At 44.6% G+C, this 26,640-nt stretch overlaps 1 protein-coding gene across 2 annotated transcripts in view; it reads left to right on the top strand.

Annotated features, from left to right (window-relative positions):
• The first annotated feature begins 17,258 nt into the window (after positions 1–17,258).
• Positions 17,259–26,640, top strand: part of PAK5 (p21 (RAC1) activated kinase 5) — a 186,955-nt gene continuing 177,573 nt past the window's right edge. Inside the window, exon 1 of one of the 2 annotated variants that reach the window (XM_054024295.1) lies at positions 17,259–17,382. The gene's annotated coding sequence lies outside the window, so the exon portion shown is untranslated. The remainder of the gene's footprint in view (positions 17,383–26,640) is intronic. The other variant, XM_054024294.1, reaches the window with a different exon arrangement.

Genomic DNA, 26,640 nt, shown 5'->3' with positions numbered 1-26,640 from the left:
TAACCAGAGACAACCCTTGTCCTCCTGAGATAACACTCGATTGGACATCCTCTCTGGTGACTGATGGCCAAGCATGTGTAATGGTACTGGGAAAACCTCGTCTATGCACAGCCTTTGGTGACCTTGCAAACATTTTTCCTCAAGTCAGTTCTTCATTCTGGACTGCATTCCAGCAGGATTGACATAACCTTTGACAGGTACAGACAGGATGTTTTATACTGCTCTATATACTATACACTGAAATGTAAGTATAACATTTATATTCCAATTGATTTATTTTATAATTACCGGTATATGGCAAAAATGAGAAAGCGAGCAAATGTTCAGTAATAGTGTGGCTGGGACACTCCAGTATTTTTATGTCTGATTTTCTAAGTTTTTAAGTGAGGTGAAACTTGGGGATACACAAGACAAATCAGACTCCTGAAAGGGGTACAGTAGTCTGGAAAGGTTGAGAGCCACATTTCCCTAGTTTCCTTATGAGAAAGTCATGTGGAAAGGTGTCAAAAGCCTTACTAAAATCAAGATGTATCACATCTTCTGCTTCCTCACTATTTAGTAGGCCAGCAACCACATCAAAGAAGGAAATTAGGTTGGTTTGGCATGATTAATTCTTGACAAATCCATGCTGGCTATATCTTATCACCCTATTATTCTCTATGTGCTTACAAATTAATAATTTGTCCCAGTATCTTCCCAGGGATCAAAGTTAGGCTGACTGGTCTATAATTCCTCAGGTCCTCTTTGGTCCCCTCTGACCTCTTCTTTTACATTCCCCCTTCCCTTCTCTACTCCACCAGTGATTCAAGCCTTGTTATCTCCGCTGCCTCCTTTGCTCACAGACATCTTTGTGCTTCTTCATGCTGCTCCTTTGGCTTGAGTCATTCTCTCCAGGATGCTTTCCAACCTACCGCCATTGTGCCATTTAAATCCATCTTCAAAATTCACTGTAGCAGGGAAGCCTATGACAAGTGGTGGGGAAGAAAGAAAACATACACACAGCCCATGAAGTCACTCCCTGCCATATAGAGCTTTTCCATAAGGCAGGAGCCCTTTGTTCCAAAACTCAAGTTTGTGGAAAAACACTGACATCCCAAGATGGCGAGCCATGTGGTCTCGACATCCCAAGATGGAGTTCAGAGTCATGTGGCCTTATCTCATGACCTTGTGAAGTCATAGCAGCCATTACTTTCAGTCTGTCTTGAGCGTTCTCAGGAAGGCTCACCAGATGGGGAATAAACTTCTCCTAAGGTTGATTGTTTTTCCTAATGGCCCATTGCCATGAATAGGCCCTTCCCACCCACTATCTAGACTGAAGGCAGCTTGCCTAGTGGGCATCACCCAGGTGTAACTACATTTGAAATACAGATACATAGTCAATAGTCATACCTTCAGATACAAAAAATAATACATGCATATAAGTAGGACAATTATATTCAGCAAATCATAACTTTTCCAATGACATCTTACATGGCCCGTCTTGCATAAAATGCATCATAATTATGGCATAATCATATCATAGCAATATCACTATGAAGAATATGGGGTGCAGTTTCCCAGCCTCCTTCAGCCCTCCATTCCTGTCCCTTCTTGAGGTCACTGGGTTTTCCCAGTGCTCTTTGCTGACCCAGACACCTTCTTGGTGATAGCTTTTCTATGTTGCTTAAACCAAGGTTAGGTTTGTTTTGACACCTTTTGCTTCCCAGAGGCCAGATGTTAATTTTTGTTTGTTTTCAAGAAAAAGACAGCAGAGAACAGCCCAAGAATGGCTCAAGATGAAAAACCTCATGAAACCCCCACAAAGGCTTTGATACTAATTCACACCCAGGGTATGTCTACACTGCAATTGAAGGTGTGATTGCAGCTCTGGTAGACATACCCAGGCTAGCTTTAATCTAGCTGGCCTGGCTAAAAACAGCTACGATGATGTAGCTGCCCCTGGGTATATACTTGCATTGCTAGCCCATGCTGACACCCAGGCCACCGCTGCTTCCCTGCTATGTTTAGCCCTGCTAGCTAGATTAAAACTAGTATGGGTATTTCTAGCCAAGATGCAATCGCACCTCAGGTGCAGAATAGACAAATCCAAGGCTGTGTTATACTTTTTGGGCCATGCAAAAGGGCCTTAAAGAGGGGATTAAATAATTACCTTAACTTTAACACCTCTTTAACATGACTTAAAGTTGTAAAGTGACCTTTGTGTAAATGAGAATGAGTGCCAAAGTTTATCGCAAAACTGAGAGATCGGTAAAAACCATAGATCGACGGCTGTAGCCATCCTTGTCTGGGTGAGACAAAACCCTTGAGGTAGAGTTCAGATCCAAAGAATAAAAGTCTTGCATGCTGTGGGGCCGATTCTCTGTCACCCTGCTCCTTGCGTGATCCATTACCCCACTGCAAAGTGAAAGTAAAGTGCTACCATTCTGATAAAGCAGCATTATATGTGCACTTTGCACTGGTTTTACATGACTGTGTAGGGGCGATGGAGTTTAAAGCTCTTTGTATCCACACGTCCGTGTGGCTGCCATGTCTCTGCCCTCCTCCCAGCATCTCAGAGGTCAGGTCGGTCTGGGAGATTTTGCCCCTGTGAACATACCAGCCACCTTGAAGGTCTGTCAATTATTCTCTAAAATCGCTTTGAATTGGAGGTGTGAACAACCCAAATTACCCTCCTAGCCAGGAAGACGGCTTTTGTATTCACATAGGGGAGATAATGACTCAAGTTCAGCTTCTTGGGATGCAAGTTTCTCTCTCTCTCTCTTTCCTGACAGGATAACTGCTATACCCATGCTTTATTATGATTAATTATTATTATGTTATTATTTTATTAATTATTATTATTTATTAGCAGCCTCTTTATATACAGCTGCAATCTAATTTTCCAGTTTTATTTTATGTAACCCACAGCGTTTCAAAGGCTCCACTGAACTTGCATCGGTGTCAGCTTAACGTTCACACACTCATTTCCCATACAACATGGTTAGACTGAAGCTCACACACACATGCATAGAGAGCTCTTCCTAGGGGGCTGTGTATTATGTGTCTAATGTATTGCATTAAGTTTCTAACTCCAACGATGGTCCACTAGTTAGAGTGCTAGCCTGGGACTTAGGAGACCCAGTATTAATTCTCGGCTCTGCCAGAGATTTCCTGTGTGTGATCTAGAGCAAGTCACTTAGCCTGTCAGTGCCTCAGTTTCCCATCTGTAAAATGGGAATAGTAGCACTTCCCTATCTCACAGCAGATTAGTGAAGATAACTTCATGAAATCTGAGGGTGCTCAGATACTATGGATGTAAGCCATATCAGCACCTAAGAAAGAATTTTAAAAGTAGCATATTTCCTTAATAATCCCCATTTATCAACAAGACCAGTTGACGTCAAATAAGGTTACCTTCTGGTTGAAGGTAAACCAGTCAGGGAAGGAGACTGGGAGCAGTGGTATATGATCAAAACCTTTTGCTCTGTAAAAAGGAGGATAGAAATATTGGAAAGTTAAGTGAAGGCCAAAAAACCCTGAAGATTCTGGGCTGCCGTGAAGTATAGCCCTCTCAGAAATCCTCGGCATTAATATGGGGCAGGCACTTTCTATGTCACAGGATGTTAGAGTGATCAGAGGGATGTGCTGGGATGGTAAATCACAATGACATCTTTACTGGCATCCTATCACTTTGTGTTGTGATCCCCTCAGCTCTTCCAAGGTAAGCAAGATTCAGCCGGGTCACTGCGCGATTGGAAGACCTCCAGGGAACTGCAGCAGGGGGTTGGGATGCTGGTGGCATTCTTCCCTCTGAGACAGTAGTGAATTTATATCCCAACACAGGGTTATGGGAGAACCATGATGCCTTCTTATGGGATGAGAGGCTAAGCTTAGATCCTGACCATTTGCGGTCACTGAAGGTCATGGGGCATTCTCTGAAAGAGCAGAGATATTAACCCTAGTATCATGGGCAGACTGTAATCTGGGTAATTGCAAGAATTACAAGAATTCCACTGCAATTTTAATTAGATAATGTTCTTGTCTGGAATACTGTGCAGTGTTACTGTTTGCTGTTAAACCCTGGCTCCATTTTACCTCAAAGGTGGCTGAAATTCCCTGGTGGGGGAGCAGGATGAGAATCCCATCTACAGTTTGCACATCACGTTGGTAAAACCCTTTGAAACCAGAGGCACTACAGAATATAAATAGACTTTGCTATTATTTTATTATTTTGACTGATGTGGAGGACACCGACTGATTACTGAGACTGGCCAGGGAGCAGCAGGGAAAGCTCTACAAAGGGAATAACATTAATCTGTTCCAGGGTGCAAGCCCAGCTCCTTAGCCCAGATGAAAGGAGTTAGTAGCGATCAGGAAATGCTTTGTGTAACCAGAGTGAAGCAGCTGTTTTGTATCCCTGCAAGGCACAGGGTCAGCTACAGCACTGAATGTGTTATACATTCTCTGGGATGAAGTGACTGCAGAAACTGCTGCAGAAGGTAAAAAATGACAAACAATGGGATGATATGAGATCACTGGGCAAAAAAAAACTGTAGCAAGGGAAAAAACGAAGCCAAAATATTAGTAAGCCAAATGCTCAGTCTCTGTCCTCACTTCAACAAAACTTCTGCTGACTTACTGTGTTGTATAGGAGGCCAGACTAGTTGATCTAATGGTCCTTTCTGGTCTTAAAAATCTGTGAAGGACTCAGGATTTGGCCTTATGTTTTTAGGAAAGGAGGTAATTTTACCTTGTTAGTGGTTTATAGGTTAGTACTAAATTTGAACAGATTCCCAATATCAGGAGATGCTACGGTTGCCAACTTTGTAATACAGTATTTAAAAACTGGACACTCCAGCAGGAGTGCCAGAACCTCCCCTGCCCTGCTCTTCCCGCCAAGACCCCGCCCCCATTTGCTCCTCTTCCCACCCTCCCCCCATCGCTCACTGCTATTCCCCTCTCTCCCCTGCCTGGCTGGGGAGGGACTTGCCTGCAAAGCTGAAGCCCCAGCTGAGTAGGGACTGGCACGGGTGATGACCTGGTGCCTCCCAGTCGAACTCACCCATAGTAACCGGACTTTGAATGTCCGGTCAGTAGATCTGACCGGACACTGTCAAGTCCCCTTTTCGACCTGACTTTCTGGTCGAAAACTGGGCATCTGGTCACCCTAGGACAGTGGTTCCCAAACTTGTTCCGCCACTTGTGCAGGGAAAGCCCCTGGTGGGCCGGGCCGGTTTGTTTACCTGCCGCGTTCGCAGGTTCGGCTGATTGCGGCTCCCACTTGCCGCGGTTCACTGCTCCAGGCCAATGGGAGCTGCTGGAAGGGGCGCAGGCCGATAGACGTACTGGCCACTGCTTCCGGCAGCCCCCATTGGCCTGGAGCAGCGAACCGCAGCTAGTGGGAGCCGCGATCGACTGAACCTGCGGATGCAGCAGGTAAACAAACCGGCCCGGCCCACCAGGGCTTTCTCTGCACAAGTGGCGGAACAAGTCTGAGAACCACTGCCCTAGGAGATGCCTTTTGTAACATTTCCTTTTCTTTTCTCTTCTCTACCCCAACTTTGAAAAACAAAGGACCTGATTCTTCATTCCTTTGTCCCATTTGATACAGGTAAGCAGCCCCAGAAATGCCCAGACCTCGGGATGTAAAGCAATGAACTTGCAGCCACTTTCCTTTACAAAGGCTGGGGTCAGATTCAAAGCGGTGATAACAAGTAGATCGTTTATCTCCATCAAAGGGGATCCAAGAGCTGGATTAAAGAGCTCAAGTCGGAGCAGCTGGGGCTTTGAGAGCATCGGGGCATGAAAACGGAGTGTTTGCCATCTATGTAAACTCAAGGTTTGATCCTGCATTCTTCGTGCTCCCCAAACTCCCATTGCGTCTGCACACAAAAGACTGCAATGCTGGTCCCTAGCCATTTCCTTTCTTGAAATCCTCTGAGAAGGGCACTTGAATTTCTCAGTCACCTAATCATCTAGGCCAAGATTAATAGGCTTAACTTCAGGATCCTAAATCTATATTTAGGTACCCAAATAGATGGCCAGGTTTTCCAAAGTGCCCGACAGTGCTCTGAACTCCTGAAATTACAGCCCTCTCGTTTACACCCTCAGGGCTGTAGCAGCCTCTGCTGTGGCAGTACCCACGCAGGTGGTTTTGCCCTACAGATGTCCTTATGGGGGGTGGGAGGGGGTTGGCCAGTGGATCTGAAGAGTTGCAGTCTATCATATCCCCAAATCTGCCATCCACAGAGATAGCCTGAGGGGCACAGACGACCGTGTGCAGGTTGTTTGCCCTCCACCGTCTGGTCCATGCAGAGCAAAATCACACTGGATTTTGCTGCCTTTCAAGCCAGACTTGCCTCTTGGATTGGGATGAAGGGACAGGATCTGCCCGCATTGTGGACACCATTGTCCATAATACTATTGGCAAGTGATGCACGAGGGACGTGTAGAAGAATTATACCCGGGTTTTGGTTGATGCAGGTCATCATGTTTAATGCAGCTCGAAGAGGATTGATAGTTCTGCCTAGAAAAGCTTTCCTGTGCCCACACTCTGCTTGTTTAAGCTGGGATGATCAATTCTTTCCTTACAGTCTCTTGCCAAAAAGGAAACAATTTCTCAGATTTAAAAAAAAAAAATCTACATTTTTCAAACATCTTTCTCTTCTTGTATTTAGATCCTGTGAGTAGCTGAACGCATCAATGCATCGCTCGAGAAGCATGCACAGATGCGTGCATTTTAAGTCAAAGTTGTTTCCTGGGGTCCAAACCTTACCACTCAATGAAATCAAATTGAATTTCATCTCTGTAAGGATTTCAGGATTGACCCAGATTGTCAACTGACGTAAATCAGCATAGCTGCATTGCAATTAATGGAGCTACTCCAATTTATTCCAGCTGAGGATCTGGCCTATACCGTGTATATATAGTGGTTTTCCATGAAGAGTGAAGTTAGATTTTAGGTAAGACCAGAGCTATTTGTTTCTCCGATGAGCAATCCGAACCCTTTTACCTCTTCACATACACTGTAGAGACCGTTGGTCCTGATGACATGCCATATATTTAATATAAAAATGATACCTATGAGATCTAGTTTACATTTCATAAAAGTTGTATTTATTTAACAATGCATTTTTTTCCCCTTGGAAAAATGATTTTGCACCACTATTTATTCATCCTTGCCCCTTGGAGAGCTTGCTGCCATCTGTTTTTCTTGGCTTTCCCTTTCCCTGTGCTTTTCACTTGTTCTTCTCCCACTGTGCACCAATGAAGAGCTACACTATGCACTATCTCAGAGCCAAATTATGCAGCGTATTGTAAACACTTCATAAACTTTGCCAGCTGCTAAGTCAAGGGCTCTGCAGGATCAGTCTAAGCCCTGGAAGTCACTCAGAAAAAATGAGCCAGGTTTTTGGAAGCCAGTTTGTGGAGCAATATGATGCCGTATTATATCTTTCTAACTGCAGTGTGGACTGATGGAGAAAGAAGCGAAGAGAGCTGCGTTACTCTGGAACTGCTGTCCCTGCATTATAAAAAGGCAGCTGGGATTAGAGGCACCCGTAAAACGGGGATAATATCTCCCTTCTAAACTTGGGGGGTGATGCGTTAGTTAATGTTTGTCCTGCACGGTGAAAGTGAAAGTGCTGCATCTTCTCCATTGCGGTGTCAGTGCTGAGTGTTATTCTTGTAACACAAAGGATTGTAGTGGGATACAGAGGCTGATTTAATGCCTATTGACGTCAATGGCAACACTCCCAAAGATTTCAGTGGGAGCAGGATTTTCTCCTCAAGACGAGAATAGAAGAGGACTGCAGGGGAAGCAGTCTGCAGTCACTCCCTGGGAAAAGGGTGGTATCTTTGGGGCTATCGAGTTAGGTTGTTTGCAGTTACTCCCTGGGAGGAGTGAATTTGGGCTGGACAAGCCAGTGGAGGCCAGACAATAGAGCAGAAAGGTTGGAAGGAGTCCAAGGAAATAGCATGCAGACCATTGTTGCTACACATAGGGTCCCTAGACTGGAACCCAGAGTAGTGGGCAGGTCCAGGTTCCACTACCAGTCACTGGGAAAATAGCACGGAACCTGGTCTTGGATTGGAAGACTACCTGGAGCATACAAGGGCAGCTGATCCAATGGAACATGGATTCCCTGGAAGGAGAGGACTTTACAGTGACTTGGCCGGAGGACTGAGTCATAAAAAGGGAGCACTGTGACTCTTGGAGAGCGAGAGGGGACACGGTGTGAGCAACTGTCAGAAGGCGGGCGTCAGACCTGGCTGAAGCTAATCCCTAGATGCAGCTACAAGGAGGCGCCCAGGTGAGGGGACCCTGTCACAGAACACTTTTATGTTTAGATTTTGACCCACATGAAAAAAAAAACCCCAGACACATCTGAGTATAGACAAGCATAGTCAGAATAACTGCTGTGGTACTGGTGACATGACTGTTGGACATCACTCTTGGGAAGAATCCGGTGGCTACACAAGAATAACACACTGCTCGGCACCACATAGCCTGACTCTATCTAGTGTCCTTCAGCTACCCTCCAGATGTAATTGATCACATCTCCCCAGAATCACTTTTCTGATCTATCAGAAATAATTAGATACACAGGTTATCGGGAAAACTCAGGAAATTCAGATAGCACAATTATTATTTCGGTAACTCTTCACCTTCCCTTGCCACATGTTTGCTAAAAGGATCACAAGTTCACTAGTGCTCATGTAAGCGGTCTGTGAACATCCTGTGATTATGTCTAATTGCCCTGTTCTTACTACTTTTAGAGTGGTAAGAGCTTGGATGGGGGGAGGGGTTGCCTAGCTTGACAAGCTTTCTTCTTCGTTGGTTGTCTTCTTTTTTTTGTTTTTTGTTTCAGCCTTAGTGAAACCCTAATTAAAGTTATTTGCTGTTCATTCAGCATAGGTTTCTACTGCTGCAATTCTGTATCCTTCTGTAGCTTCCACTCCCAGACTTGTGCTCTCAATTACACCTGTTTTATCCCAGCACAGCGACAATGACTTCAGTGGCCCTAATCTTGACTTTTACCCCAGGATACATGAGACAAGAAGGAACCTCCATTGAGAGGCATCTGTTTTGTTTTCTTTCCTTGAGTGTGTAGGTTATGGGCCCTTGAGTCATTTGCTTGTTACATATGTTGGGCCAAACTCTTAACTTGCCTGGAGTTACACCAGGGATTAATTTACCCACTTGGATTCCTGTTGCATGTTACCTTCAGCCCTCAGAATAATGAACCCAGAAGCTCCAGTTAGACATTACAGCAGGGATTTTCAGAGATGCCCAAGGGACACAGACACCCAAATCCTTTGGACAATTGTGAAATATCTGAGGCTGTAATTGGAATAGGCCAATGATAAATGTTCGAAACTATGTGTACATGTTCCTTTAAATCTGCTCTTCTGCTCAGACAAGTTTAAACGTTGTGGCCATTACCATGGATAGACAGAGTAGGGAGCCTGCTCATATTAACATTAATGGCAAAAAGCCCTATTGACTTCAGTGGGAACCGAATCAGGCCTTAGGTCCTTGCTATAGTATAGATGGTGCCAGTTTATTCCTGTTGATGAGTGGTCACACAAGCAGGCCCTCTGGCTTCAGTGGGATTGCAGGTAGGAGTAAATGCTCACTAGCATGTCTGAGGGTGGTGCAATCTAGCCTTGTCTCAGGTTCCCCTTCGCAGTAGTGGAATACTATCTTTTTTTGTTTGTTCGTTTTTCTCTCTCTTTATTTGTAATGCAAGTATTCATACTGCCTTAGGTATACAAAGGCATTTACAATCAGTTCCAGGTGGTTAAGCACCTGAGCAGGGCCGGCTGAGGGACCCGCCGCCGAAGACCCGAACATGCCGCCCTTTCCCATTGGCCGCCCCAAGCACCTGCTTCCTGTGCTGGTGCCTGGAGCCGGCCCTGCACCTGAGCCCCAGTGACTACATGGATCAGGCCTGTACACTGTGCACATTCCTGGCTCCAATCTAAGCCCAGCATAAGACAGTTCCGGTGAGAGAGGGCATGGGGATCTCCTCTGAGGAGGGATTGCTTGGGGAGATGGGAGGATATGAAGACCGAGAGTGGGTGACTGGCAGTGAAGGCCAGGGAGAATGGCCCAGGCATGGGGGACAATGTGGTAGACAGAAAAAAGCCAGGTAAAGGGGACAACGAACAGTAAGGCGAACGGACTGGGGTGAATGACGGTGTTGAGAGGGCGAGTAGGAAGAAATGAGAACAGAGATGGAGTAAAACTACTCAGGGGCTGGTCGATGAGGATGCGGCTCTTCAGTGTGATGTAGGGAGAGGCAAGAAGCTAATATCGGGAGTCCTAGAGAGGAGGAGGTGGAGTGAGGAGTTGTGGGAGAAGATGACCTTGGCGGCAGCACTTTGGACAAGGAAAGGCGAAAGGTTGCGAGGCCAGGAGACCATTACAGTAATGAAGCAGAGTGGTGACCAGAGCTTGGGCAATGGGGGACAATGGGGAAAGGAAGTATGCTGGCAGTGTCAGAGGAAGAAGCGATGGAAGGCTGGGTGTGACTGCACACTCTCCTGTTTGTTTGTTATATTTTTCCTTCCCGGACAAGGCAGAGTGCACTGACTATTGAGTTTAAATAATAAGCCTTCTCCTGGGATTGCAATCTGCTCAGCTACACCCATAACTCGCTACACTGCATTAACAGAAAGATGAAGAGTAACACACATATCTATGCAATGCTTCCCTCCCCTCAAAGAGGCAAGCGTCAGAAGCTGAATCCAAGTGGCTAGCGCTTAGGGGCACATGATGGGTCTCAAGAGCCCTAGTGTTGGAAATGTAATCACTGCCTGCTTGAAAACCACTCTGCATGTGCACACACAGCCAAGCCAGAGAATGAACAGACAGACACACCAAGATGTAGTAGCGTCAAAAAGAGCTGAAGCAGATATGAATTTAGTGGCCAAATTCAACAAGAACCAGGGCTGCCTGTACCCCACAAAGCATGCTTTGATGGTTCTGACCCGTAGGAAGGAGGGAGCAGCGCACAAACAATCCAACACTTGCAGCAAATTAAAGTCTATTTAATGGCTATTTTGTGGGTTTGACTTTGCCCCGTTGATGTCAATTGTAAAACTTTCATTGACTTCAGTGGGAGCAGAGTTAGGCCAATGCTGCAGCTCTTGGAAATACCACATGCAGTCCCTAAGGCAGGACGCAGAGATGCACTGCACTGGGACGGGTGCTGGAGGCACTCACCTGTGAAGAGAGAGGCAAGGCAGAGAGCTTGTCAGGAGGCTGGGGCAATGCACTTTGAGGAAGTAACTGTTGCACCCATCAAGCTACATGGTGAGTTTTAGGTCACAGCCCTAAGTTAGGGGTCAGTGCAGATCTGAATGCCTTCAGGAGAAGCAATACGGAGGCAGGGCTTCAGAGAGAGACAAGCTCAGTTGGGATTATTCCTTGCTCAGAGGGGTCGTGACCCTATCTCATCCCTTGCACCATCTTGAAGATTTGCTCTTTAATGTGTGGCACAGCTGACCAGCCCCTCTCCAGAGTGCAACCCCCTGAGCACCAAACAAGGGGTGAACGACTCGTTGCTAACTCTCCTGTCCCTGCATGCAGCTTCAGAATGGCACAGCATGTGCTTCCCAGAATTGACCTCCAGCAAGGAGGCCGAGGCCAATTCTCATGGCCTTTCCTTATTGGGGCATCTAGCACCACTGGTGCTATGAACACTCCCATGCACCTGGTATTTGAATAAGCACAAGCACCAGGACTCTGACGAATGCATATGTAGAGGAGCAGATTGTGGAGGGCTCCCAGCAAACTTTCCCCCACCTTGTGCATTTATGTCCAGCCTTATTTAATAACCATTACAGTAATGCCGGAGGTCAGACAAAGTCCATTCCTTAGCTCAAACAAAGCTCTTTAGGCACGAGAAAGGTACATCAGGATAGAATCATATAGAATCGGACAAATGTAGGGCTAGAAGGACCTTGAGAAGTTATCTAGTCCAGCTCCCTTCACTGAGACAGGACTGAGTAAATCTAGACCATCCCTGACAGATGTTTGGCCAGCCTGTTCTTAAATGTTTTGCTCTTCCAGTCAGAGACAGTGAGAATTTATTTCCCCTTTTATACTGCGTGGCTTCTTGTCTGATATATTAATGTGCAGGTCATCATCAAATCACATGCAAAGTCCTGGACCAAGATTTTCTAAAATTGAAACCTAACTTTAGGCTCCTAAGTAATTCTTTAAGCACGTAAGTACCTGGCCTGATTTTCCAAAGGACCGAGCATCCAGCACTTGCCATTTATTTCAAGCAGAGTTGCTGGTTGCTCAAGATCATTGAGAATCAGGGGTGAAATCCTGGCCTATTGAAGTCAATGGCAAGACTTCTAGTGACTTCAGAGCGGACACGATTTCACCACAAGTGCCTGAATACAGACTTAGGAACATAACTTCAGCAGTGCAGGCCAAAAAGTTTAAATAAAGCCTTGGGCATCCAGCCATATCCACTGCAGGCAGAGCACTCAGCCTGTCTGGAAATCAGGCCACACATGTAGGTGCCTAAATATGGACTTAGAGGAGAGATGGGCCATTTTTTTATTCAAAATATTTTTTCACTGAAAATTGCAGATTCAGATCGACTGAAATGTTTGGTGAATTCATGTCAATGATGGCAGTTGTTTTGGCTGAAACAAAACAAGAAAACAATTGGAAAATTATATTATCCAACTTTTTAAACAAGCCCTAGTCACTAGGCTATAGAGTCAGACTCACTCTCTTTCTCAGGCTGAGTGACTAGCCAAGTATTTTAAACAGAAGTGGAGGGACAGCTTCAACAAGAGAAATTGAGAGAGCCCAATAGCAGAATATCCTATGAGCTGGTAGTTAAGGAACTCACCTGGAGGGGGAAAACCTGGACTCAAGTCCTTGTTCCAAAGCAGGGATTCAAACTGGGTCTCCCACATAACCTGTGAGTGACCCAGCCACTGGGTGAATGAAATGTTGCATTTGACCTCCAAGGCGATTTTTCAAATAGATGAAAAATTTGGGTTTCAGTTCAACTCAAACCAATTTTCCCCCCATTTTTCAGAATGGCCAGTGAACCAAAAAATCAGTTAGCACACAGCTCGATTTAGGAGCCTAATATCAATCCCAGAGTTTTGAAAATCCTGGCCCCAGTGTTTGTGATTATGATCATTGTACCTTAGGTTTTCCCACCGAACATGCCCCTGTGGGTAAGATTAGAGCCTTTTTCCTGCCTTACCTGTATTCATTGTCATTGCTCTTGATTTTTTTAAGGCCTGAGCAGAATATGGGGCTCCTTTGCGATCTGATCTTTCTGAAATAAATCTCATTCATTCTTCAGAGAGCCAAAGCCTTTTCCCTTGAAAACAGGGAGCCAGTTAAGTTAAACATAATTTAAAGGAAAAGCAAGGTAAAATAACACCGATGCAAGCCTCCTAGATAATGGAATGTATTTTCATACGAACCTGATTGTTTCAGACCCCTGGTGAATAGCTTAGTGCAGTTAGAGCCGATGTCTTTGTGCTTTTCTATGCTGCTGGCTCTCTGAAAAGGAAAAAAAAGGACCCTCTGAGATGTTTAAAGTACATAAGGTCTGCAATATGTGCTGAGAGCCGGGATTAGCTCTAATGAATGGCAATTGTGGTTCAGAGATGATCCGATGTGGCCCAGCTTTCAGCCAAACATGGCTTAGCTAGAGTAACTAAGGGGTCAGTGGAAATGAAGACAAAATGGCAACGCAGCACAGAAAAGCAGGAAAATGATGTCTTGCTACTGGGCCAGATTCCCTGGTTCAGCCAAGTGCACATGGTGCAAGATGGGAGGTGTCCGTAGGCAATCTTTGAAGCCCCTTGACCACCAGCCATCTCAGTGCTAGGCTGGTTTTCTGTTGCAGAGAAGCTGACAACTAACAATCCATATGGGCTGCTCCATGCTGCACCAGCCGGGCTGGATGAGACCAGTGATCCGTCTAGTCTAGTATCTCTGAGAGTGTCTAGAGGGCCAGTGGTAGGTACAAGAAACCCAGCAGTAAACAGTTAATCCATCGCTCGTGCCTCATCTTTATTTATTTGTATGAAATGGTTATAGTTATTTATCATTTTTAACACAAGTGAAGGAGTGACTGTCATGTAAATTACAGTACCGTGGTATTTCCTCTGCTGCTCTAACAGTGGCAACTTTGATTGGATAGGTGGTTAAGTGGTGTGTATTTCTGGAGGGATGTCACCACTCAAATCTTAACAAATGCCTTTGTAAATAATCAGAGTTGCTCCAGATATTCCCTCTGTTAAGAATCCCAAGGAAAGCTGGTAGTAATGTTACCTACTTGAGAACACAAAATGGCAAAGATCGCAGTGGTGAGCCCTGTATATCTGTGAATCCCTCGAAGGGCAAGGGGATTATGTAAAAGTATTAAAATGGCAATCAGTCACCTAAGTCAACAAGTAACATGTATTTTTCTCTTGGATTGCAAGACTGACTTGGGTACAGCCTCTCCCCGCCACAGCTCTAATGTAAACCCTTATCCCCTATGTTCCTGTCATGCTCTCTATTTCACAGCATCATAAGAAACAAAAACACATTTAATTCTCACCTGTTAAATATGCAAACACCTGTTTACATATGACTATATAAATAAGGCACTTACCATTTTTTCCCCCAACTAACTCACATTTGACGTGCCTCTGAAAAGCATTTGGCTACTGATACTTAGTGACTGTTGGGACTGTGATTAATTAGTTAAATCAGATATTATACAATAGGTTATTTCTGTTGAGAAGCATTTAGCATGAATTATATGGATCTTTATTAAAAGCAGCGTTGATCTTTCTTCTGGCACATTTCATAAAGGTGATGGAGAAGACCATTTTCAGAAGCAGGCACATATCACAGAGAGTTATATACCAGAATTACTTAGGTCACCCAATTGTACTATATAGATTTTTTTTTTACAAGCACTTCTCTGATTGCTTCCTTTCCATTTGTTTCTTTAGTTGGGTTTATTTCAAAGGTCTTTCCAGTGCTCAGGGGAATTTTACAAAAATTACAACACCTATAGGTTTAGATCCTCAGCTGGTGTCAAAATCATTTCTAGGTTAGGAGCAACATGTTAAACTCCACCCAGATATTTCAATCAATGGGAGTTCCATGTATGAAGAGCTTGCTGTAAGGGACCCAATAAGTACATGGGAACGGAGGGAATTCTTGAAATGATAGGAATGATGTGGAAAGTATGACTGTGTATGACTGTACTCTACTGGAAGGAAATAAAGCTTTTGAACTAAGGGTATGTCTGCTCTGGAGCTGTAAAGGAGAAAAGCATGCACTAGCTTTGATCAAGCTAGTGTACTAAAAATAGAAATGTAGCCACAGCGGTGCAGGCAGCCAGGCGGGTTAGCTGCTCCGAGAATGATCTCATCTGAGAGGCTAGGCGCCATACTTGGGGTGGCTAACTCCTCCCACGGCTTTTGCCACAGCAGGAACGCTTCTTTTTTTATACACTAATCCAACCTAGCATGGGTATGTCTCCTTGCGATGGGAGTTACACCTCCAGATCCAAGTGTAGACATACCCTATGTGTCATAGGCCCTCTACTGCTGGCAGATGATGATTTTCTGTATGCTGAAGTGGTAGGTGCTTTTGGAATGGGATGTTCCAAGTTCTCTTTCTGGTGTTACCATGAAATTGGACTGGTGCACAGACACAGTGATTGACAACAATGAAGTCCTACGTGGCCATGGATATGTTATGATACTTGCCTACTTTATAGGGGTGTGTGATGCTTCATTAATATGTGTAGTGTGCTACACATATGTTGGGATCTGGATTATTCTGGTGGACTAGGAGACGCTGCATATGTAGTAAATTTTGTCATTAAAACTGGGAGTATGCAGCCAAAAATTCACCAGATCCAGCAGGATACTGGCACTGAATTAGAATTTTTCCAGATTTCTTGTACCAGGATGTCTTGGGGTAGAACATTAGAAGCAAAATGTGTTCTCGCTGTTTGCTTGTGCTCCCCTGTTCGTCTCCACCTGTTGTTTTTTGTCTTATACTGGGACTTGTCTGCTTGGAAAGGAGACAACTAAGGGAGGATATGATAGAGGTCTATAAAATCATGACTGGTGTGCAGAAAGTAAATAAAGAAGTGTTATTTACTCCTCATAACACAAGAACTAAGGGTCACCAAATGAAATGAATAGTCAGCAGGTTTAAAACAAACAAAAGGAAGTATTTTTTCACACCACGCACAGTCAACCTGTGGAACTCTTTGCCAGAGGATGTTGTGAAGACCAAGATTATAACAGGATTAAAAAAAAAAAACAGATAACTTCATGGAGAATAGGTCCATTAATGGCTATTAGCCAGGATGGGCAGGGATGGTGTCCCTAGCCTCTGTTTGCCAGAAACTGGGAATGGGTGACAGGGAATGGATCACTTGATGATTACTTGTTCTGTTCATCCCCTCCGAAGCACCTGTCATTGGCCACTGTCGGAAGACAGGATACTGGGCTAGATGGACCTTTGGTCTGACCCAGTAAGGCCATTCTTATGTTCTTATACTTAGATTGTAAGTTCTTTGGGGCAGGGACCAACTCTTTGTTCTGTTTGTACCCTGCTTAGCCCAACGGGGGCCTGGTACACGACTGGGGCTACTAAGCCCAACTGCAGTATAAATAATAAGATTCTGATGGTGCAGTTTCTGGGTTTGTGGCCAAATTTTGGGAGGATCCAGCTGCCAGCGCTGAGTTTTTGCACTGACATCACACACTGGGGTGCAGCAGGGGCCAGATTCCCTGGCTATTGTGTTGAATTTGGGGAACCGGAGCCAGAAAGTGCCTGGATCCGGGCGCTGGTTCTGGGGTGTTGTAGCACCAAGAGGCTTCGGCCGCAGGAATTTCTTTGCTGTAGCAGGAGCAGTTTCAACGGACACTGTATTTAATCAGCGCGGTTTGCAGGAAGGGGGGGCGGGGGGCAGATTTTGGCTGGCTCTAGCTGTGGGATGAGGGATTTTGCAGAGCTGTGGCATGGGATCCGATGCATGGGGGACTGGCTTGGTCCAGGGCAGGAGAAGCCGCTAGATTTGGTCTCTGTGGAGGATGCACTTTATCGACATCACCAGGCTCCGGCTCTTTCTTTCCCCTTCCTCAGCGCTGCACCCTCTAGGCAGCTGGGCGTCTCCGCGTCGACCAGGGCGAGGCGAGCTTGAGCTCCGCCAGTCACAGCCCGGATGTAGCAGCAGCAGCAGCAGCAGCAGCCCGGTGTCGGCTCCCCCCGCCTGCCAGGGACACACGCCGCGAGCCCGGGCTCGCAGGAACATGGCGCTCGGAGCGGTGTAGCGGCGGCCGCGGGAGGCGGCGCGTGCAGCCCGGGCTCGCCTGGCAGCCGGGCACTAGGTAGGCGCGAGGCGGGGAAGGGGCAGCAGGAGCATCGCTGCAGGTGGGGCTCGCGGGGTTTCCCGGGAGATGAAGGGGGCTCGGAAGAATCCATCCCTAGATAGGCAGCTACCGCTCGAGACAGCTCCCTGCAGCGAGAGCTAGCTCGGTAGCGAGACAGCCCGCTTGGGGGTGGGGGGGATGCAATGCTTTGGCCCTCGGGGCTTTACAGAATCATGCGATTTTCCTGACAGGGTAGGAAAGGGAGCCCTCAGCGTGCCTAAGACCTCGGGGAGGGGTGTGTGTGTGCAGCACTGTGTGTGTGTTGGGGGGGGGGGGGGGGTGTAGTACATGTGCAAATGGGCACTACTTCTTGCAATACTCACGCAGGTAGCTCTCTCCTGTCAATATTGGACCTCTGGGGAAGCAATTAAGAAGCGGGCGTTATCAATAGTAACGATGGGGCTTTAGCATTCTCATGGAGCAGACCGTGACATTTCAAATACACAGGGTCTTTTGTTTGTTTTCTTGCTGCAAAAAAACTCAGTGACCTTGTCATTTTAGGCACTGGGTAGTGAGAACTGGAATGCTCTCTGTTCCCAACTCTAGTGCAATCATGGCCTGTCTCTCAGTCCCCTCTGATGAGAAAACTTACTTGAGTACTTGTGCATTCAAAGCAACTTTTTTCTTTTGGGGTTTACTTTATGGACGAGGGTGTTTTTGTTTTTTAATAGTATCTACAGCTAACCATCTAAAACAATGGAATAATTAAGATGTAGTCACTTAACTAGTGAACACACATATGTTCTTTGCAAGCTGGTTTATATAGCTGAAAACACAACAGTAACACTGCTTTGCATTGACAAATGACATTAACATCGTAGATGGATAGAAGATAAAATAATCTATAAAGTGTTCTCTAAACATGTTTTCAATAAAAGAGGAAACATGAATTCTGAGGTATTAAAAGGTCTGGTTGTTTAAAGAGAATGTAAAAATAATAATCATAAGCAGTCACCACAGTAAGCTTTGTCAAAGTGTTTGTTGTGAAGAAATACATTTTAATTGGAAGAATTAAATACTGTATAACAGCCCAATCTAAGACTAACACTTTGAGAGAGACACAGAGCAGAGACAGGAAAGCTGGGCAAACTGCCAATAAAATCAATAGAAGATAATGCCAAGCCTCTTTGATAACACTGGCTTTAAAATCAAATCAAGCCTTCTCACGTCATTTATTTTTGTCTAATTGCTTTTATGAAAGGAGACGACTTTTTAACGTTTGCCACTTGTGCTGTATTTCTTCATTTTGTACATGTGTGTCGCTCAGTGTGATGGGGAGGGTTTTATATAGAGTGTTTTAAAAATATCCGAAGTTCTTTTGAATAATTTATCCCATGCGGGGGAAGAAACCCCAAACCATTTCTAAAGGCCACTGACCTTGTGATGGCCTTAGAGAAGTATATGAGACATTTGACAATGTTGCTTGATTAAGAGAGCACTGGGCAAAGAAATCGTATCAAGCACTTCATAACCATGATCTTTAAAAAGTAGAGGGAGGGTTTGGTTTGTATTTGTGGTTTGCTTTGTGTGCCTGCATTTGAGGCATATGGAGGAGGAAACTGGGAGTGAGGAAGAGTTCTTAGGAAAGTCCTGAATTAAACGTGTTAGAAATGGTAGAAAATGTTGAAATGTGCAGAAATAGAATAATTTAAAATATGTTGAGGGATGTTGACAAGAGCATCAGGGGCTGTTTTGACAAATCTTTGAGGAAGGATTTTAAAATAATAGTTATGTGCAAATTGTTTGTTTGATTTGAATCACGGGCAAGATTTTCTCAAGTGGCTGTTGATTTTGGGAGCCAAACTTGATTTTCAGGGGAAGCTGGCTCAGAACTCTCTGAACATCAGGCCCCTTTACGGTGTCACCTGAAAAAGCGAGGCACCCAAAATCCCAAGTCACTTTTGAAAATCTGGGTCAATATACTTGCTGATACTCCGCTTTTAAATAGGGGGTTGGAAATTGTCTTCATGTATTTTATGTATCCTTTTTTCCCTTGTTAGTTCTGAGCATCAGAACCAGAAGCAAACGTATCATGCAATGTATGGTAATTTGAAGGTTCTCAAACTTTTTCATAGGGTGGACCACACATGAACAGTGAGATTTTTCTCATGGGCCACCTCCCCTTCTATTCACAAATACATAGACCACCCCTCTTCCCAGTCGTGGTTATATAACATCCCGGTGCTTACATGGAAAATTAATATGAAGAAAGTATTTGGGGCAGCATTTCTCAGAGCACTCAGAGCAACTCCCGTTGACTTGAATGGGCCCAGAGTTAGGCCAATACTGAGCACTTATGAAAACCCCACCCTTCATTTTATTTTCTTTTGAATGTGATTTAGCAGCTGGAAATTAGGAGGAGAACTAGCACAGTGTGACCGGACAGATGTCGATGGCCCATTAATAGGCCCTCCCGGGACCGCAGTGGGTATGTGTACGTTGCAGGTGGGAACAAGCTTTCCAACCTGGCAAGACCGACTCGCGCTAGTGGGACTTGCGCAAACACGTTAAAAATAGCTCGTTCCCAGGTGCAGGGTAGACATACCCAGTTAGGGAGCCACTGTGCCATCCTTGACTATCTGCATATCCTTGTTGGTGGAGCTGGTAGTGGGTGAGGTTAACAGCTCAATGCATTTTGGTATCAGTGACAGATGTTCCATAGCATTCAGGGCCGGCTCTAGGCACCAGCAAACCAAGCACGTGCTTGGGGCGGCATTCCGGACACTTCGGAAGTTGCGCTCCTGGAGGTTTTTTGGTTTTTTTGCTTGGGGCGGCAAAAAATCTAGAGCCAGCCCTGCCTACATTGAGGTTTAGGAAACTCAAGAACTCCCTATTGCAGAGTTGCCTCTAGTAGTGATGTTTCCGCTCTGCAGAACAGACAGGGGATTCAAAGCCCTAAAGGAGTGGATTTCCTGGGGTCGACATGCATCTTGCCATGCCTGTGGAGGTACTAGCCCTGCACACAGCTGCCTTGTCCCCCACCCATGGTAGCATAGCTTGTGTGTTCCCACTGATTGGCCACGCTGCAAAGAGGGAGAGGGGGACAAGTATTCAGGTTTATGTGCTTGGATGTCCACCACATGTGGAGGAAAGCTCCTTATTTTCCTGAGGTCACCCTGCAACGCAGCTGTGCTCTGGCATTCCAGGCATCTAAGAGCTCTGTGGGGTTATTACTGATCTAGTGCAGCCAGGTAAATTGCAGGCAACCATGTGACTGCAGCCAGTGCATGACTGGGCAGTGAACCCTCCGGACCTCTAGTCCGACCTTCAGAGCTAAGTGACTTGTCCAAGCTTGCACAGGAAGTCTGTGACAGATCAGGGAATTGAACCTGGGTCTCCTAGTTCCCTAATCCCTGGACTATCCTTCCTGTCTGTAGAAGGTTATGGTAATGTTATCTTTTTGGTCCTTAAATGGGTCTTAACTTCTGCATCTGAAGAAGTGGGTTTTTTACCCATGAAAGCTTATGCCCAAATAAATCCGTTAGTCTTTAAGGTGCCACCGAACTCCTCATTGTTTTTGTGGATACAGACTAACACGGCTACCCCCTGATACTTAACTTCTGCATTGTTGTTCTTGCAGTGGGCTTTGTTCTGGCTTTCAAATTTGCAGTGGGCTTCCTAGGTGTGTTTTGTTTTGTTTTAGTTTCAGTAGCACTGGCCACTGTCTCCACTGTGATAATCCATGATTAGATGAATATTTATGTTTGGCTGAAACATCAGGATCCCCATGGTTAACCGTAATGAAAATCAGCATGGAAATATATATTGAGCAAGTTTCTTGCAAAGCATATTATTCTGCAACTATTCTTTCGGGAGTTCAGAAAAAATGCATTATTCATCCATCACAGGACTCACACTGCCGCTGTCATGTATTCTTTTTAGCATCAGTTTTAAATGAGGTATACATGATTCAGCCCTGATCCAATGGTCCTTTATTCATAGGAACCCCAATTCACTGACGTTTTGCCTGTGAAAAGATATTGACTTAGATACTTGACCAGCAATATTCATTTTCAGTGAAGCTTGGTCCCATGTAAAAAGCTTTGGTTCCCTTTTTCCCTTTTGCTTTTTCTCACTCTCACGCACACATGCTTGAAACTCAAGTTGACTCTGATGAGTCTATTATCATTCATTTGAAGCTTTTACAATAGCGAATCCCAACTATTTGGCAAGAGTTTGGCATGTACTTATTAAAATCCATAAAGTGATGGTGTCGCATGTTTTAGTCGGGTCTTTGTGCTTTTGATTTTTTTCTTCTTCCAAAAAACAAAATGTCATACCATTGAGGGACACAAACAAGTATGTTGGCACACGGTTTCTATGCTTTTTTGGTTTAACGAGAAAACGGAGTGTGTCAGTGTAAATAAATCATAGGATCATAGAATATCAGGGTTGGAAGGGACCTCAGGAGGGCATCTAGTCCAACCCCCCGCTCAAAGCAGGACCAATCCCCAATCATCCCAGCCAGGGCTTTGTTAAGCCTGACCTTAAAAACCTCTAAGGAAGGAGATTCCACCACCTCCCTAGGTAACCCATTCCAGTGCTTACACTTCTAACAGGAACTTGTATAGAAATCACCAAGACGCACAATCCACACTTTCAGGATCCAACATGGTGCTGTACATGCATCCACAGAACTCTGCAATAGTACCTGATTTGATTCCTATTGAAATAATTGGAAGACTATTAATTAAATAAGAGACCATAAAATCATGGAAACATAGCTATGTAAGCCTGGAAGGGACCTCGAGTGGTTATCTAGTCCAGTGATTCTCAACCAGGGGTCCAGGGTCCCCTGAGGGGCTGTGAGTAGGTTTCAGGGAGTCTGCTAAACAGGACCAGTGTTAGACTCGTTGGGGCCCAGGCAGAAAGCCGAAGTCCCACTGCATGGGGCTGAAGTCCGGGGCCCTGAGCAACTTAGTTTCATGGTGCCCCCTGTGGCATTGGGTCCTGGGCAATTGCCCTGTTTGCTATCCCTTAACACCGGCCCTGGCTCTTATATGCAGACAAACAGTTGTGGCACAGTTGGGTTGTGGAGTTTTTATAGCATGTTGAGGGGGCCTCAGAAAGAAAAAGGTTGAGAATCCTTGATCTAGTCCATCTCCCTGTACTGAGACAGGGTTGAGTATACCTTGACCCTCCCGGACAGGTGTTTGTCCAGCTGGTTCTTAAAAACTTCCAATGATGGGGACTCTACAACCTCTGCTGGTAATCTGTTCTAGTGCTTACCTATTCTTAGGGTTAGAGAGTCTGTCCTCAATCTAACCTGGATCCTCCTTGCTGCAGCCATTCTCTCCTGATTATTTATATTACATTAGGACCTACAGCCCTCAACTGAGCTCAGGGCCTCTTGTGGTAAACACTGTACAGATACATAGTTAGAGATAGTCCCTGCCCCCAAAGAGTTTATCATCTACGACTTTGGCCTGGTTAACTTTAAGGACGTGAGTACTGTAGTTCCAATAGTCAAGGCAAGAAAAGGTTGGGAGGAGAAAGAAAGGTGAAATGTTTTGCTTCAGGTCATCCAGCAGTTCAGTGACAGAGCCATGAACAGACCGAGGTCTCCTGACACCCACGCCAGTGCCCTATTTACTGTGGGCGGCTTTCCCTGCCCTCTCATTCCTCATTTAGATCTGCTATCACATCCCCCGGTACCAGCATCAGGGCATAACAGGATAGCATGGGGGTGGGAGTCATGATTCTGGTGGATAAAGATGCCAATTCTGAAAATAGTTTAAAACAAAGCATTTCAGATGCCAGAAATATAGCTGAAGATTTTTTTGAAAGACTTATTGTTCTCTGCTAGAGGCAGTTGTAAGGCGAGAGAACATATCACAAGTAAATAGACAGGGAATAGTAAATCTATATACATAGACAGTTGTGATCAAGGAAAGCTACCATGTAAACACCTATATTTCACAAACCACAGGATAAATGCCCAGTAATCACATAATTTGACTTATGCTGCAGTTTTGGATGTCACTAAACTCCACCCATGTTAAAGAGCTCATTGTTTCCATAGTAACTCATGTACTTCAAAGGGGGAAGGGAGGAATCAGAGGTAGACAAGCGAGAGGATAAAAAAAGGCATAAAAAGGTATGTGATGGGTTCTGTAAAGGTTTTATTGCCACATCCTATGTTACACATGAGTAAATCATACCTCTCCAACTTGCAGCCATAGAAAATATATAGCATCCCACACCATTGCAAATTCACTATGACTGCCTATAGCACTTTCACTTGACCCAGTCTATTAATATTTTAAGGGCCCAATCCTGGGAGGGACTGATCACCTTCAATTCCCATTGACATTTAGAGCATGTAGCAACTTGCGGATCAAAGTGACTCTGCCTGTAATCCCAAATATCTGGAATAAGATACCCATTCCATTTAAAACAGGCTTCCACATTTTCCAACCTTTTCTCTGTTCAGATCTATTGATTCGTGCATTTAAAAGAAATCTACAAGAGAACATTATCAGTTCACTGTAACGTACGATGTAGTATATCAAAGGTCCTGAAGGTAAAAAGAACCAGATATAAGAGATGCAGTCCCCACTTAATAACAACAAAATGCTTAGAGAGCGGAGGTCTGTAGTGCCAAATGTCCATGACCACGCTGTACGACTGTATTCCTGGCATCTAAGAGCTCCGCAGGGTTATTACTGATCTGGTGCAGCCAGGTAATTGCAGGCAACCACATGACTGTTGCCAGTGCGTGACTGGGCAGTGAACCCTCCTGATCTCTAGTCTGACCTTCAGAGCTCGATATGCAGGGACTTTCTCTTTGAGGCAGGCATGTCCCCACTTAGGCCATTGTTCATACAAATACTAAAATACAATCTCTTCCGTTTCCCCAGGGGAATCTTTTCGCTGTTGTTGGGCTGAGCTGTGCCTTCCCATCACCCTTACTATTGTTAAAAATGTTCTAATACTTCTGACTGAAAGCAATAGAGGGTACAACTACACTTGCATATTAAGCTGTTTGGCCCAGTGGCTAAAGCATGTAACTGGGAGGCAGGAGATACAGTATGTGCTTCTATTCCTGACTCTACCACTCACTTCCTATGTGATTGTGGGCATGTTACTTCACCTTCCTGTACTGCAGTTTCCTTGTCTGTAAAATATTAAATTGTGATAGCCACTTCTTTAAAGCTCTCTGGGTAAAAAGTGCTGTATGAGTCCCAGTTCTATTAGGTGCTGAGTGCCCTCTCACTTTCATTTGAAGACAGTAGCATTCGAGGACTCTGACCGCCTCAGTCAGTTCTCCATGCGTTGCGGGTGTGGGCCTTATAAATGCCATGCATTTTGTTTTTTTCTGCCTCTTTACGTCAATAAAAATGATTTCTTTTGACTCTACTTCCACACTGCTTGCAAAGTGTCTTTAGAAATGATCACATGGGACATGGTAGTACCAGGATACAAAATCGACAGGAATGACAGAGAAGGTCGTGCTGGTGGGGCTGGTCATGGGCTGGTGGAGAAGGTCATGATGGCACTGTTTGTGAAAGACAGCATAGAGCCAAATATAGTAAAAATCTTAAATGAATCAAACTGTACCATGGACTCTCTAGGCCCAGGGATAGAAATACCATGCTTGAATAATAAGAATATAGCAGCATGAACATACTACTGATTACCTGACCAGGATGGTGACCGTGATTGTGAAATGCTCAGAGAAGTTAGAGAGGATACAAAAAACCCAATAAAACTGGGGAATTTAAACTATCCCATTACTGACTGGGAACATGTCACCTCAGGACTGGATGCAGATATAAAATTCTAGACATCATTAATGACTGCTTCTTGGAGCAGCTACCCCTGGAACCCATCAGAGGGCAGGCTATTTTTGATTTAGTCCTAAGTGGTGCACAGGATCTGATCCAAGAGGTGAATATAGCTGAACTGCTTAGTAATAGAGACCATAACGTAATTAAATGTAACATCCCTGTAGGGGGGAATATACCAAAGAAACCTACCACAGTAGCATTTAACTTCAAAAAGAGGAACTACACATAATTTAGGAAGCTAGTTAAATGGAAATTAAAAGGACCAGTCAAAAGAGTGAAATGCCTGCAAGCTGCATGGAAACTTTTTGAAACACCGTAACAGAGGCTCAAATAAATGTATATCTCCAAATTAAAAAAAAAAAATCAGAGGGCCAAAAATGCTACAGTAACTAAAAAAAGAGTAAAAGATTCAGGTAGAAACAAAAAGACGTCCTTTAAAAATAGGAAGCTAACTCCTACTGAGAAAAATAGAAAGGAGCATAAACTCTGGCAAGTCAAGTGCAAAAGTATAATTAGGCAGGCCAAAAAAGAATTTGAAGACACAAAAGACACAAAAACTAACAGCATTTTTAAAAAGTACATTAGAAGCAGGATGACTACCAAACAATCAGAGGGGCCAATGGATGATCAAGGTGCTAAAGTAGCACTCAAGGAAGACAAGACCATTGCGGAGAAACTATGTGAATTCTTTGCATTAGTCTTCAAAGCAGAGGATATGAGGGAGATTCCCACACCTTGAGACATTCTATTTAGGTGATAAATCTGAGCAACTGTCCCAGATTGAGGTGTCATTAGAGGTGGGTTGGAACAAATTGATAAATTAAGCAGTAATAAATCACCCGGACCAGATGGTATTCACCCAATGTTCTGAAGGAACTCAAAAATGAAATTGCAGAACTATGAACCATGGTATGTAACCTATTGCGTAAATTGCCCTCTGTACCAGATGACTACAGGATAGCTAATGTGACATCAATTTTTTAAAAAGGCTCCATAGGCAATCCTGGCAATTACTGGCTGGTAAGCCTAACTTTGGTACCAGGCAAATTGGTTTAAACTGTAGCAAAGAACAGAAATTATCAGACACATAGATGAACACTACGTGTTGCAGAAGAGTCAACACAGCTTTTATAAAGGAAAATCATGCCTCACCAATCTATTAGAATTCTTTGGGGGCGGGCTACAAATATGTGGACTTGGGTGATCCAGTGGATATAATGTACTTGGACTTTCAGAAAGCCTTTGACAAGGTCCCTCACCATAGGCTCTTAAGCAAACTAAGCAGCCGTGGGATAAGAGGGAAGATCCTCTTATGGATCAGTAACTGGTTAAAAAGTTAGGAAACAAAGGGTAGGAATAAATTATCAGTTGTCACAATAGAGAGAGATGAATAGTGAAGTCCCCCAACGATCTGTACTGTGCTGTT

This window comes from Malaclemys terrapin, chromosome 3 (assembly GCF_027887155.1).
Source record: "Malaclemys terrapin pileata isolate rMalTer1 chromosome 3, rMalTer1.hap1, whole genome shotgun sequence".
Classification (NCBI taxonomy): domain Eukaryota; kingdom Metazoa; phylum Chordata; order Testudines; family Emydidae; genus Malaclemys; species Malaclemys terrapin.
This window is presented reverse-complemented; position numbering and strand designations above follow the sequence as displayed.